This window comes from Trachypithecus francoisi, unplaced genomic scaffold (genome assembly GCF_009764315.1).
Source record: "Trachypithecus francoisi isolate TF-2019V2 unplaced genomic scaffold, Tfra_2.0 Lachesis_group17, whole genome shotgun sequence".
In the NCBI taxonomy this organism is placed as follows: Eukaryota; Metazoa; Chordata; class Mammalia; order Primates; family Cercopithecidae; genus Trachypithecus; species Trachypithecus francoisi.
Window position 1 is genome coordinate 48,384,190 of NW_022681462.1, and position 13,326 is coordinate 48,397,515.

The following is a 13,326-nucleotide window of genomic DNA, read 5'->3' on the forward strand; positions in this document are numbered from 1 at the left end:
TCCCTTAATTCAGACAGCTTTCCTGACTGGTCTCAAGAGAAGCGCTCTCTCCTGCTCTGAACCCTGTCCTGTTTTGCTGATTTTTCACGTACGTCACCTAACATTTCCTGCCTTACATCGGACTCATTTGTGTACCCTCAGCTCCTTGCTGCCTGGCATGTAGGCTCCCTGATGGAGAAGCCATGGTCTGTGGGTATCTCCCACAAGTTCTGGTGTCATGGTTTATACACACCATTGTGGGTGCTCAGAAGTTATTTCTAGAAGGATTTCCTTGGAGTTTAGGTCGTGAATGAAGAAAAGACCATAATGGGAGAGGCTATGAGATCTTCTAACTTCTATCTCAGACTGGCTTCATGCTCAGACAATTTGGTCTCCATTCTTCATTGGTAGGGAATATTAGGCCATTAGGTAAAGGAAGGGACCTGTTGTGTGTGTGTGTGTGTTTTCTTTCTTTCTTTCTTTTTTTTGAAACAGTCTTGCTCTGTCACCAAGCTGGAGTGCAGTGGCGCGATCTCAGCTGGCTGCAACCTCCTCCTCCTGGGTTGAAGCGATTCTCCTGCCTCAGCCTCCCGAGTAGCTGGGACTGCAGGCGCACACCACCATGCCCGGCTAAGTTTTGTATTTTTAATAGAGACAGGGTTTCACCATGTTGGCCAGGATGGTCTTGATCTCTTGACCTCGTGATCCGCCTCGACCTCCCAAAGTGCTGGGATTACAGGCATGAGCTACTGTGCCTGACCAACCGTGTGTGTTTCTAAACAAAAAACCAAATTTGAAAAGAACCATGAATATGCAAGGAGGGCCTGGACCCTGTTAGAAGCCCTCAGAGGCATGACTCCAGCTAATCCTTAGCTTCCAGGGGTGAACCCAAATGTGTAGCAGGTGCTTGGTTTGATTCCCCGCTTACTCCTGAATTCTTGATCTACTCAGCACTAGTCTCCCTTTAGGGGTTTCACCTACTTTACTTGAAAGCTATTGACCTAAGATTGCCTGTGCAGATAATTTCCTGTACCCACTAACATGGATTAGATTTAAGTTTATTGAGTGCAGAGATGACATTTAAAACCTCTCTGTATCATTCACAGCACCTAGCCCAGAATGGAGTTCAAAAGTATTGATTCAATCATTGCCCCAACCAGTGGGATAAGCTGAGCTGGCAGGACCCGTCTCCAACCTCTCCTTGTGCCTCCCAGCTACTCCTGATAAGCGGATTGAGGATATCGTGTGGAGGATCACAGCCTAGAGCAAACAACGCTGTCTCTGATGAAGGAGATGATGATATTACTAATATCAACCCCAAGAACAACGTTTACAAGTGCTTCCACCTCTGGGCCATGTGCTGTGTTTAAGTACTTATGTGCACTATCTCATTTAATCCTTAAGAAATCCTCCAAGGTATGTGCTAAATGAGTGTCATGATGCACCTTTTACACACAAGAAACCTGAGGCTTTGGGAGAATCAGAAATGTGGATCTTAGAGCCCAGGCCCTGAGTCAGCAGGAAAACCTACACTTCTCCTGGTCCTGTGGTCTTGATCAGCTGTGCTGGTGCAGTCAGCACAGAGTGGCGGCTTTGAAACATACATCTTCTCACAAAGGACCATTGTTTCCAACAGAGGGATCAGAATAGCGCAGCTCCTGTCTTCTGGGTTGATGTCAACAGTCTGGGTGGACCAGGGTCTTATCTCCATCTACAGCTGAGGAGGCTGAAGACAATTTGATAGAAGCTGCACTTCAGTGACCACAGGCACACACACAGAGTCTGCACAGGTTCACCCAAAGATCTATCTCCAAAAGCTGAACTTTTCCTAGAACAGCCATCATATCGGGCTTTATTCCACATTTGTTTTTACCTTGCTGCTTCTCCTGAAGAAAGTCCTATGACAAAAATTGGCAATAAAATTATTAACCATAATCATTTTTATCTTAAACCAACTCACTTATGTTTAATAACCACTAAAGTAGGTGAGTTAAAAATAACCTCGTATTCTATCTCTCCTTCTAGGTGATTGGCGTCTCTTTCCATTCAAAATTAGAGAAAATACCAAAGCTCAGCCGTGATCTTCCTTCTAGAGGCTTGTTGGAACTCCAAACACATACCCCTGACAGATACAACAGGGATTAATGAGCCATGACCAGAAGTTTGATTTTTCTGTCAAGTGCTCCCATCCGTCTTTAATAAACAGAAGAACAACATAAACTCCATTGCCTGCTTTCCACTGCTGAAACTGAGCTGGCTGTTCCTGGTACTGTGTGTGTTGAGCTGAGTTATGACTCTAAATGACTTGACAAACGCTTTTACAAGTCCCTTTGGTCTGCTACTCTGGTGACTGCCTTTGCTACCCAAGTTCCATTTCTTTGCCTCTGTTCAACGTGGGCAGCTCAGTACTTTGCCAGTGGAAACCGTCAAATGTAATATCGCATTTACAACTAAATGACTTCAATTTAGTGTCACTGGTGCACTATCTGTGGTGTAAAACTGCCAAAATACCCACTGTTTTTCCTTTAAGCCATGCTGTGTGCTTTTTTGCAGAAGGCTGTCTCCTGCGAGGACCAGAAGTTGAGCCAAGGCACAGGGAACCTACAGTAGCAGATGGTAAGAACCAGGTATGATCGCGGAGCAACGCCTGATGTCATGGCACTCTTCCTCTATTCTGATGAAGCTGTATTTTGTTTCAGGAAAATATCTGTCCTTAACAAAAATAATTGCTCAATCCACGTTCACTGAAAAACTGCGTTGCTCAAAAAAAGAGAGGTTTATATGGCAAAGATTATTAAGAACAAGAATGTATTTCTTTTCTCTTTTCTTTTTCTTTTATCTTCTTGTTCTTGCAAAATAAACTAGGATTTATGTGGGACATTTATTTCTTTATTCCCTATGATTGTTGCTGAAAAGACTGGCTGCCTTAAACCAAGCTGACCACAGGATGTCCCCAGTGTTCCATGAAAATTCCACTGAAAGGGCATTTACCTGGTAATGCAAAACTTGATTCTTAAAGAAGAAAGGTCAGAGCACGCAGATGTGTTCACATCTACAATTTCAAACAAAATCTGGTTTTGCAGAGGCAGCCTCAGTGTCGTCAGATAAAAATCAAAGCAGATCTGAATGGAGGTTGTCCTTGAAGAAGAGAGTGCCACCTACAAGTAAAGCCACTAAACTTAACAGCCCAGAGCTGCTATTTAATTGCCCCTGAAGAGAAGTCACCCTGAGGTGGAGTTAATAACCAATACTAGATCTTTTTTTTCTTTCACTTTAATTTTCTTTGAAGGCTTCATGCTCAAGCGACGTGGTGACCAATATCTAATGAAAATATGCTGCTCAAATACCTTCTTTGGGCTGGCATATTTAGCAAATCCCAAAATGAGAGTCTGAAGGAGCCCAAAAGAGAAAATATTTGAAAGAATCATGAATATGCAGCTAAACTTATTGAGTTAACACATTTTAAAATAGAAATGAGTTAAATATTTAACTCAATCTGCTCTGGCACAAGGGCAGGGGTGACATAGCCATGGTGCAAAAAAGCAGCTATGGACTAGGTATTTAACAGAAGATTCCCAGGGAAGGCAGTGGGAAAGGGCAGATCTGTCACTGAACTCATGGAGGCACCGTGTGCAACTGCGTGTGTGAAACATTTCCTTCTGTCTTTTCATGGATTGATAGGTCATAGAGTTCAGTGCTAGGTCAAGCCACCCAAGGACCACGGCAACTCGTCAGCCTCCTCTCTGGCCTGGATGATCCCAGGTTCAAGCAGATTTCTGTTGGTTTATGTTATCCAAGCTTCGTGAGTTGAGTCAACAAGTATATCACACTGATCTTTTCCACTGGTGGTATAATAGCCCTCACCTCTGCTTGATTTTAACTTGTCTACAGACTGTGAGTGTCTATTCCGTACTGGGGAACAGTCACAGAGCATGCAGCTTCACCTCAGTGAAAGTATTCAAGGGTCTGGATAGAGCCTGTTTCCCATTCTTTTCTTTTTTAATTAATTACTTTTTATGTATAATTGACATAGTAAGTGAACATATTTATGGGATACAGTGTGAGGTTTCAATGAATGTATACATTGTATAAATGATTAACTCAAGGTAATTACCATATTCATCACTTTAAACATTTATCATTTTTTTGTGGTGATAATATTCAAAATGTTCTCTTCTAGCCATCTTGAAATATACAGAACATTGCTATTTGCTATAGTCACCGTACTATGTAATAGAACACCGCAATGTATTCTTTCATCCTAACTACAACTCTGTATCTGTTGATCAACCTCTTTTGTTTCCCCTTACCCCTCCCCTCTCCAGGCTCTGATAACCACTATTCTACTCTCTATTTCTATTAAGGCAACTTTTTGAGATTCCACTTATGAGTGAGATCATGCAATATTTGTCTTTCTGCGCCTGGCTTATTTCACTTAATAATGTCCTCCAGGCTGATGCCTTTCATTTATATACCTGTGTATACAAATCTGAACTTCTGTTATTTTAAAACTCTTGATGGAAGCCGTGCTTCTACAGATGTGGAGGCGGTTATGAGCTGAATTGTATTTCACCAAATTCCCACGTTGAAGTCCTAACCCCCAGTACTTCAGAATGTGATGGTATTTGGGGATACGGTCTTTAACAAGCTAAGGTTAAAGCTTGTCATTGGCATAGGCCCTAATCCAATGTGACTGGTGTACTTATAAAAAGAGGAGATTAGGGCACAGACATGCGCAGAGGGAGACCATGTGAGGACATAGGGAGAAGGTGGCATCTACAAGCCAAAGAGAGGGACCTCAGAGGAATCGACCCTGCCCACACCTTAATCTCTGACTTGGAGCCTCCAGAATTGTAAGGAAATAAATCTCTGTTGTTTAAGCCACTCACCCTGTGGCACTTTGTCATGGCAGCCCTAGCAAATGCATATAGAGGCAAAACATTTCAGTATGGTAGTACTAGTTATGTATTATTAGTCACTAGCTCTTTGGTTAAACATAACTCTCCTAGGCCAGGCGTGGTGGCTCACACCTGTAATCCCAACACTTTTAGAGGCCAAGGTGGGAGGATTACCTCAGGTCAGGAGTTCAAGACCATCTCTACTAAAAATACAAAAATTAGCCGGGTGTGGTGGTGCACGCCTGTAATCCCAGCTACTCAGGAGGCTGGGGCAAGAGAATTGCTTGAGCCTAAGAGACAGAGGTTGCAGTGAGCCAAGATTGTGCCACTGCACTCCAGCCTGGCCAACAGAGTGAGACTCTGTCTCAAAAACAGAAACAAAAACAAAACAAAACAAGAAACAAAGCTCTCCTAACTCAATAATAATGGCTGACGTCAACTTAGAACTTGGTAAATTCTGCGTATTCTACCAAGAGATTTACATATATTAATTCAGATAATCATCAAGGCAACCTTCTGAGGTTGAAAGCCCCATTTTTCAGATGAGAAAACTGAGGTGAACACCCCCGTCCCATCAGCCTCTAGGGCCTACACTTGACGACTAGCACAAAATCTTCCAAACCATGGGGAGGGAGGATCACAAAAAGGTAGAAAAAAAATTGTGCCATTTTCTTCGTATTCCTGTTTTATCTGCTAACTTCTGACACAGTATTTTTGCCTCTTGTGGGTAAATCTTGAATAGAATATACTCGCCCTACACATACACTGATTACCCAAGAGTAAAGCTTGATTTCCACTCTTTAATCATGGGGCCACACCTTTTCCCTCTTTTAGGGCACATCTATACCCATGGGTATATTCCACATTATTTAATCTAATCTTCCAAATTACCTACTACCGCCAAATCCCCGTGGATTGTATGAAGAAGGCCAGGCTGGACAGGGGCGAGCGGGACATGGTGAGCATTGAGTGAGTGAGGCCAGTGACTGGGCATAACCCAGTTGGTGGATCCATGATTCACATGGAATCGGAGATCTGTGGAGCTGGGCAGGCCTTATAGATCTTCTGGTTCATTTAATTCATGGTTCCATTTCAGCACTCATCACAGTCTGGACTGATTTACAGTGGGCTGTGTGTGTGTGAGTCTTCCCTTCCCATCCCTGAAACAGGGTTCCCTGCAGACACACTGCAGGGAGAGAAGCACCAAGAACTCCTCCTTTAGCAGCAGTACACACTGACACTCAGGGATGTGTCCTTGGGTTTGTAACTTGCCAGGGTGTACAGCTAGTGCTGGACCAGCCCAGAGGCTGGCTTGGCTCATAGTCCAGTGCTGTTTCCATGACAACACACAGTCTCATAGAAATATCCAAATTTATTTTTTAAAAAAGATACACTGGGCTGGGCACAGTGGCTCATGCCTGTAATCCCAGCACTTTGGGAGGCCGAAGTGGGCGGATCACGAGGTCAGGAGATCAAGACCATCCTGGCTAACACGGTGAAACTCCGTCTCTACTAAAAATACAAAAAACTAGCTGGGCGTGGTGGCGGGCGCCTGTAGTCCCAGCCACTTGGGAGGCTGAGGCAGGAGAATGGCGTGAACCTGGGAAGTGGAGTTTGCAGTGAGCCAAGATCACGCCACTGCACTCAAGCCTGGGCGACAGAGCAAAACTCCGACTCAGAAAAAAAAAAAAAAAAAAAAGATACACTGATAGATAATTATTCCCATCACAAAGGAATACGTTACTGTGAGGAAGGATTCACTGTCTAGGACTATGAGCTTTGTAAGAAAACAGGGGCATGAGCTTGAAACCAAACTTGAAATTGAAAAATAAAAAGCAGCAACTAGACATTCACTACCTCAAAAATAGAGAAAAGCATATTGACCTTCTGGTTTTGAAATTGTTTAATAACTGGAAACTAGTTTCAAACTTGAGTTTGGCATAGTTTTAAGAACTCAGTCAAGAGGAATGCAAAACCCTATTTTTAAAATACAGCTGCTACATTTTTAAGGCAACACCATCAATCTGCAGTGGAAGGAAACATACAAAGGAAATGTACTTTAAATGTCTTATAACTAATGTATGTACAAAGTAAAATATAATGAAAATTTGTTTAGTTTTAACAATCACAGAGTATTAAAAACATCCATTTTTAAGGATTACGGAAAATATCCCGGTCATTATTTGCTCAACTCAACCAGTTAATTATGTGAATGTCTATTTCAAAATACCCAACCGGAATCTCAGGGGATCCGTGTGAGTGTTCTATCTTGTGACTCTTTATAATAATAAAAATAAGCAAAAAGTAAATACAATTTGGGTTTAAATAGCTTTCCTCTTTCCTCTGACCACTTGGGCCTTCGTTTTGTTTAATTAATCTGTTCGTTTCTGGTGAGACCATCTCTTGGCCATGCTTTGGGATACTTAGGTTTCCTGGAGTATAGAAAAACAGTCCGTGTGGTTTCATACTGAACTGTGCGGTTGGAGGGGGCTCTGCTGCAGTCCTTCTGGACACATTCCTCCTCCTATCTTGTGTATGATAAGAGATTTGATCAGTTCTTAAGCAGCTTCTGCCTGTTTTCGGCATCTACAGTGCATCACTTTCCTGGCTGGACTCACCGGCTTAGAGACAGCACACAACTTAGAAAAATCACAAAGCACAGTGCAGGTGCCCCACTGGATGGAGGGGACAGGTTTTTGCAGTTATCTGCTGCTGTGTTGGGTGTTAACTTCTGTAACTGAATATTTAAGCCTGGGAACTTTCTTGGTTTTCGCCCTCACATCGGGCATTATCTGGCCTTCCCCTGGAGGGTGACTTGCGCGGGTGGGGTGGGGTGGAGGGAGAGGAGCGCGAAGGCAGGGATGATTGCCCACCTTGGATGCCTTTTCCAGCACGATGCGCTGACTAATGAGCAGAGGCCACTGCTGAAGAGCAAGGCTGGGTCTCCTTTTCCGGAGACTGAGCCCATTACCCTCTCGGCCCCACTAGCCTACAGGCACCCAGCCTGCCTCCCAAATGGATGACTTCCGGCTCGCCATGCCGCTCCCTGTCCTGGTGCCAGTGGCCGTGAATAACCTTGCTTTTGTGTGTATTTATTTTATTTTGAATTTCTCCACCCTGGATCTTTCCACCTCCAAACCCCACCCCCTGCTTGCGGCCCCATGTTGTGATGTTTCTTGAAATGTTAGATTCTTTCTTCCTCTATCCCCCCTCCAGTTCTGGAAGCATTTTGTTTCTGTACTGCTTTGTGAAGCTGGTGCTGAGTCCAGATCCTTGGGGCTTTAAAGTTGAATTAATTATTAAACAGGAAGGGAGCAGTACTTTCAGCAGGCGCCAAGTAACTATACTTAAACTGCAACCTGGCACTGTTTTTCCCACCCTTGTGCTGTGGTTTGCTGAAGGCAACTGGAGATTTTTATTCTAGTTTTAATCAAGCATTTCTGTAAGTTTTCAGGCAGTTAAGATTTGGCAGCAAAGGGCTGGGAAGTCGGTCTTCATCACCTCCTGACCAGTTTGGCCAAAGACAAAATTAAAACAAAATCAGAAGTACTTTCCCAGTTCATAAATCAATCTGAACTTGCCCACTCTCTACGGGTTGCTTTTCCTGAGGACAGGGTGGGCTTTTCTCTCAAATATATGTATTTTTTTTATTGATTAGCTCCCATTTGTAGAGAATGGTGCTTTTCAAATAAAACCATCAGAACACTGGCTTTAGTTGCTGTGTGATTGTTATAATCATTGCTTTAATTTAGGGGCTATGTTGAAGATATGAAACCCTTATTTAAAAATATACTCAGGAAGGCTGGGTGCAGTGGCTCATGCCTGTAGCCACAGAACTTTTGGAGGCCAAGGCAGGAGGATCACTTGGGACCAGGCGTTTGAGTCCAGCCTAGCCAACATAATGAGATCCCCATCTCTAAAATAATGACACATTAGCCAGGCATGGTGGTACGCCTGTAGTCCTAGCTACTCAGGAGGCTGAGGCGGGAGAATCACTTGAGCTCAGGAGTTTGAGGCTGCAGTGAGCTAGGATATTGCCACAGGACTCCAGCCTGGGCAACAGAACAAGGCACTCTCTCTAAAAATAATAAGAGTAATAATAAAGTAAAAATAAAAATACATGTGAAGACACACAGCAGAGTTTCTTACTTTTCTGAAGCTGGGCATTGATGCTTTTCAGAAATTCGCAACTTGATGGAGTTGGTGGGTCAGCTTAGATACTGAATACAGGCATTCTCGCAGAGCTGTATGAATGAGACAGTGGCTGTGTTCTAGAGAAACCCAAAGCCTTCCTAAAGGTATCAAACTAATACCCTTAAATGACAGCAAGATGCTTTCTGGAGGCTGCCCCTGCAGAGGGCTGGCCCTCTGATTTTCACCTGGCTCCTGGCATTTGGTGGTGGGCCTTTCCCAGTCTCGGCTGACTGCTCTGCAGGAAGCTCACTAGGAAGTGCTCCGCTCAGCTCCATTAAGTCTCACCCTGTAGCTGAGCAGCGGTGCAGGCTGTCGGGGTGGGGAGGGAGGAAGAGCTATCTGGGTGCAGCTGGGTGCGTAGGCAGGAGTGTGAAGCAGCCTCAAGAGGAAAGAGAACAAAGATTTGGTTAAAAATTTAGACTCATGCATATAAATTTGGAACAGGGCAAAAAAAAGTAAGCCCAACGCGCACAACCCTCCCGCACCCCTTCCAGTTGGCTTGTGGTGAAGTGTGCATGTGAGAACAGCTCAGAACCGAAACACGGTACACTCATGTCACCCCTAACGATGTGCTGGGAAACCTTGCAACAGATATATCCTTAGAACTTTTAAAAAGGAGAGACATTCTGTGAGCCTTCAGTCCAAATACTATTTTTTTGGACTTATTTTCTATTCAGGGATTTTAAAAAAATGTATTCTTGCTGACAATTCTTAATTTAAAAAAAAATTAAATGTTTTACTGGTACATATAATCTATGTCTTCACTGTGTGATTTCCATCCGTCAACAGATTTAATTATAGTAAATTAATAAATGTACTTACAATAAGCAAAAAACTGTGGTCCACTGGCTTATTGAAAAATGTTAGTTAGGAGAAACCAGATAAATGTACACTGCTAGGAATTTAAGCTCAAAATTTCAAGCACAACTATTTTTTCTGAATTGTCACCTTTTCCAGGGACTGATCCTTTCTCAATAAATCATCCTCTGACCTTGGTGCTGAGATTGTCGTGCGGCTTCCACTCTCAGGATGTCAGGTTTGGTCATATTATTTAGGATTCCATCACGGCCACATTGCACTTCTAACCACAGAAAATAATTTAAAACCCAGACTGGAAATGATATATTCCTCATCAACCAATATTTGGAAAATATATTTATTAAATGCACCACTTTTGCACAATTTCTATCTGTTCTTTATGTCCTATTTTCTTTCCAGAAAACATATTCTGCACTGGTTTTAAAATCACATGACAAGATTTCTAATCTTTGAGCAAAAGTCCTCGTCTTTTATATTTGGAAACGGGTTGATACTCTTATCCCTCACCCATGGGAAGTTTGCAATATAAAATTTTTTAAAATACTTTATTTAAAATAACCTTCCAACAGCTGGCCTAGTCTTCTATGTTTAGATATTAGAAAACACTTGAAAAGCACTTTCACTTAGTTGAAAAGGAAAACTAGTCAACAATAATCATAACAACCCTTTAAACAAAAAAAAGAATACGGAGAATACCAAACAGGCATGCACTGCGTTGTAAAAGCCTTTTTCTTTCCCTAGTTAAGGCTAACTCTAAAAATATTGTGTATACCCACCTATGGTTTCCTGAGGACTTTCTTCCCAGTCTGCTGAAAAGCAAAAGTTAGGAAATTATGTCTGATTTGTGTCAAATATGTTCCAAAGAATGATGAGGTTTTCCTTTCACTATGAGGAGTATTCATGGAGGAAGTCGTCCTCTGAGCAGTTGTCACCTTTTCTTACATGGTATTCCCAACTGCAATGCCAGGCAGTGGGGGCTTTGCCACCGTGGGAGCGGCTCCATTTCCTGGGTGAGCCCAGGGCCTGCCCAGACGTCGGCCATCTCTGCAGGTGTATGGGCTGCGGCCCTAGGCAAGACTGTCTCTGCCTTCCCCAAAGGTCTCTGAGCCCTTCTGCGGCCCAGATGGTTCCAATTTGAGGCCTACATTCAGTGCTGGAGCTGTATTGAGTTTCTTCCCTGAAACCAACAAAACCTGCTTCAGCATTTTGCTTGGATTAAAATATTTGTCTCTTTTTTTCACAGGGCAGAAGGAGGACTCCTGAAGCCTCCGAAGGAAGGAAATCATTACAGGGCCCTACAGAAGTAGGTCATGTGCTACAGCTGCTCATAGTTTAAGAGGAAGAAACATGGGACCTCAAACCTGGAACACGACTCTTTCAAAATGCTTGTGAGCAACCCAAGAAAAACATCCTTCCGAGGCTTATCTAATAACCATGATCTCTAATCGTCTCAATGTGTGCCCAGGTTTCCTTAGGAGTTTGCACCCACTTCTCAGAGCTAACGAGATGCCGAAAAATAACACAGCAAAAAGTAATGAAGGAGATTTAATAGTTTGTGTTAAAGCTAATATGGTCCATTAGGAGCTGTCATTTTTATAAACAATGAGGATATGTTACCCTCTTCTTTGGTGTAAAGTCATTCCATGCAGGACCTGTAAACATTCGGTAATGATCTGTAGAACATGCATGAATGACAATTAAAGAGCCACTTGAAAAGTCTTGCTTTCCTCACATATTTGGTTTCTTGCTAAATAAACTTGTAAAGTTCATACATGTGTACGCATATGCTTACATTATAAAAAAAGGTGTGCATTTCATTAAGAAAATCAACGAACAGATATCTTATAAGTGTTTTTGGTTCCCATTAGCTTGAGAAATATCAGAAGTGATTAGTTAAATGAGGAGCATAGGTTCTGTTTTTTAGTGCATACTATAATAATAAAACAACCAGTCTTTTATGGTAGCTTGGTGAGATAAAATTATGTCACCAAGGCATGATTACTGATTACAATCTTTGAAAGTTACAAGTAAAAAAGCTTCTATAAAACCTATCTGTTGCAAAAAAGTACATTCTACAGTGATTCAGATATATTGCTGAAATGTATTTTTTAGTTGTGGCTTATACCAGCAGAGACAAGACTTGAGAACTTGCATTCTTTTTGAGACTCACTGAATGTACTTGAGAAAATAAAATCAGATTGACTCCCTCTGACTTTGTAAATAGAGTTTGCTCCCTTGCTTTCTCTCTCTCTTTTAAAGGACAAATGATTCCTTTTTATAGGTTTTACGTTTGGCAGAATTTGATTTAAAAAAAAAATTCTTACAACCCCCTAACATTTTCTGCTGCAAACAGGAGTGGGTAGGGAGTAGGGAATAAAGAAAGGTCCAGATTAAAATTATTCTAGTTATTCACATAGACTTGAAAGCTCCAGTGACGAGTTTTGAGAAGTAGCCTTAGGCAGAACTTGCTATCAAAGAAGGCCAGGAACAAAAAACATTTAAAAGCAGATTACGAGTCTCTCCTAACAAAGCAAAATCAAATCACTGATCGATAAGTGCAGCTGGGTTAAAATTGTTTCCTTAAAAAGGCTTTAAAAACTTTTTTGAGTGATAAGCTGGAGGCTGACCCTTTTATGCTTTTGAGCAAACTCCTCCTGGAAAAGCCTTTCCGGTCTCTTCCAGGGCGGCCTCTTTTGGGATGAGCCAGAGTCTCTCTCTTCTCATTTAACACAAGCAGGCCCTTGGCTAGAAAAGGCTGGCAATGTGGTTTCCAAGAAAGGGAAAGATGCTCTTTGATCTAAGTCAAGCCCTCCAAGAGAGTTTAGCTACTAGTCCCAACAGCATAGCTGGATTCCCCATGGTCATCTACGAACTATTTGTGCAATGCCCAAGCTGGAATCACCATTATTGGTGTAAAATCAACTTGAAACCTAAAGAAAATCTTCAACAAGGAAAGCCCCAGACTCCAGGTCACTTAAGCCACAAAAATATGCTGGGTAGATTGTGGCTCGCTGTCTAGATCAAGGCCATGTGGACGACGTGGAGGCAAACCTCCCAGCATCAGACGTAACCCAGATGCTGGGTCTTTCAGAGACTGATTTCAAACAGGGCTTTTAAAAACAAGGGAAGAGGGAAAAAAAAAAGAAAACCAATGAGCAAGTGGTGTTCAATTTATTCACATATGTTCCAAATGGCACAGAGATAAGCAAAAAGGGTTCTGGTATGTTTTTTAATGATTTCATTATCACCAGACAAGAATGGAAAGATCGTCCAGATGCTATTGAAGAGATAGAAAAAGAAGATTTAAAAAAATAAGAATAATATCTTGAATGGTTCCCTGCCCGGGTACATAAACAGTGAAGACTGACCAATGAGATCTTTGAAGTTAGGTCTATTTGCAAGTCCATTTATTTAAAAAGGAAGGTTGAGATGATGT

At 42.3% G+C, this 13,326-nt stretch overlaps 1 long non-coding RNA gene across 1 annotated transcript; it reads left to right on the plus strand.

The window, feature by feature from the left end:
- Window positions 1–2,529: 2,529 nt before the first annotated feature.
- LOC117062969 lies at window positions 2,530–11,659 on the plus strand. The gene is made up of 2 exons (XR_004428646.1): window positions 2,530–2,606; window positions 11,134–11,659. It is a non-coding gene; the product is annotated as an uncharacterized LOC117062969 (long non-coding RNA).
- The last annotated feature ends 1,667 nt before the right edge of the window (window positions 11,660–13,326 follow it).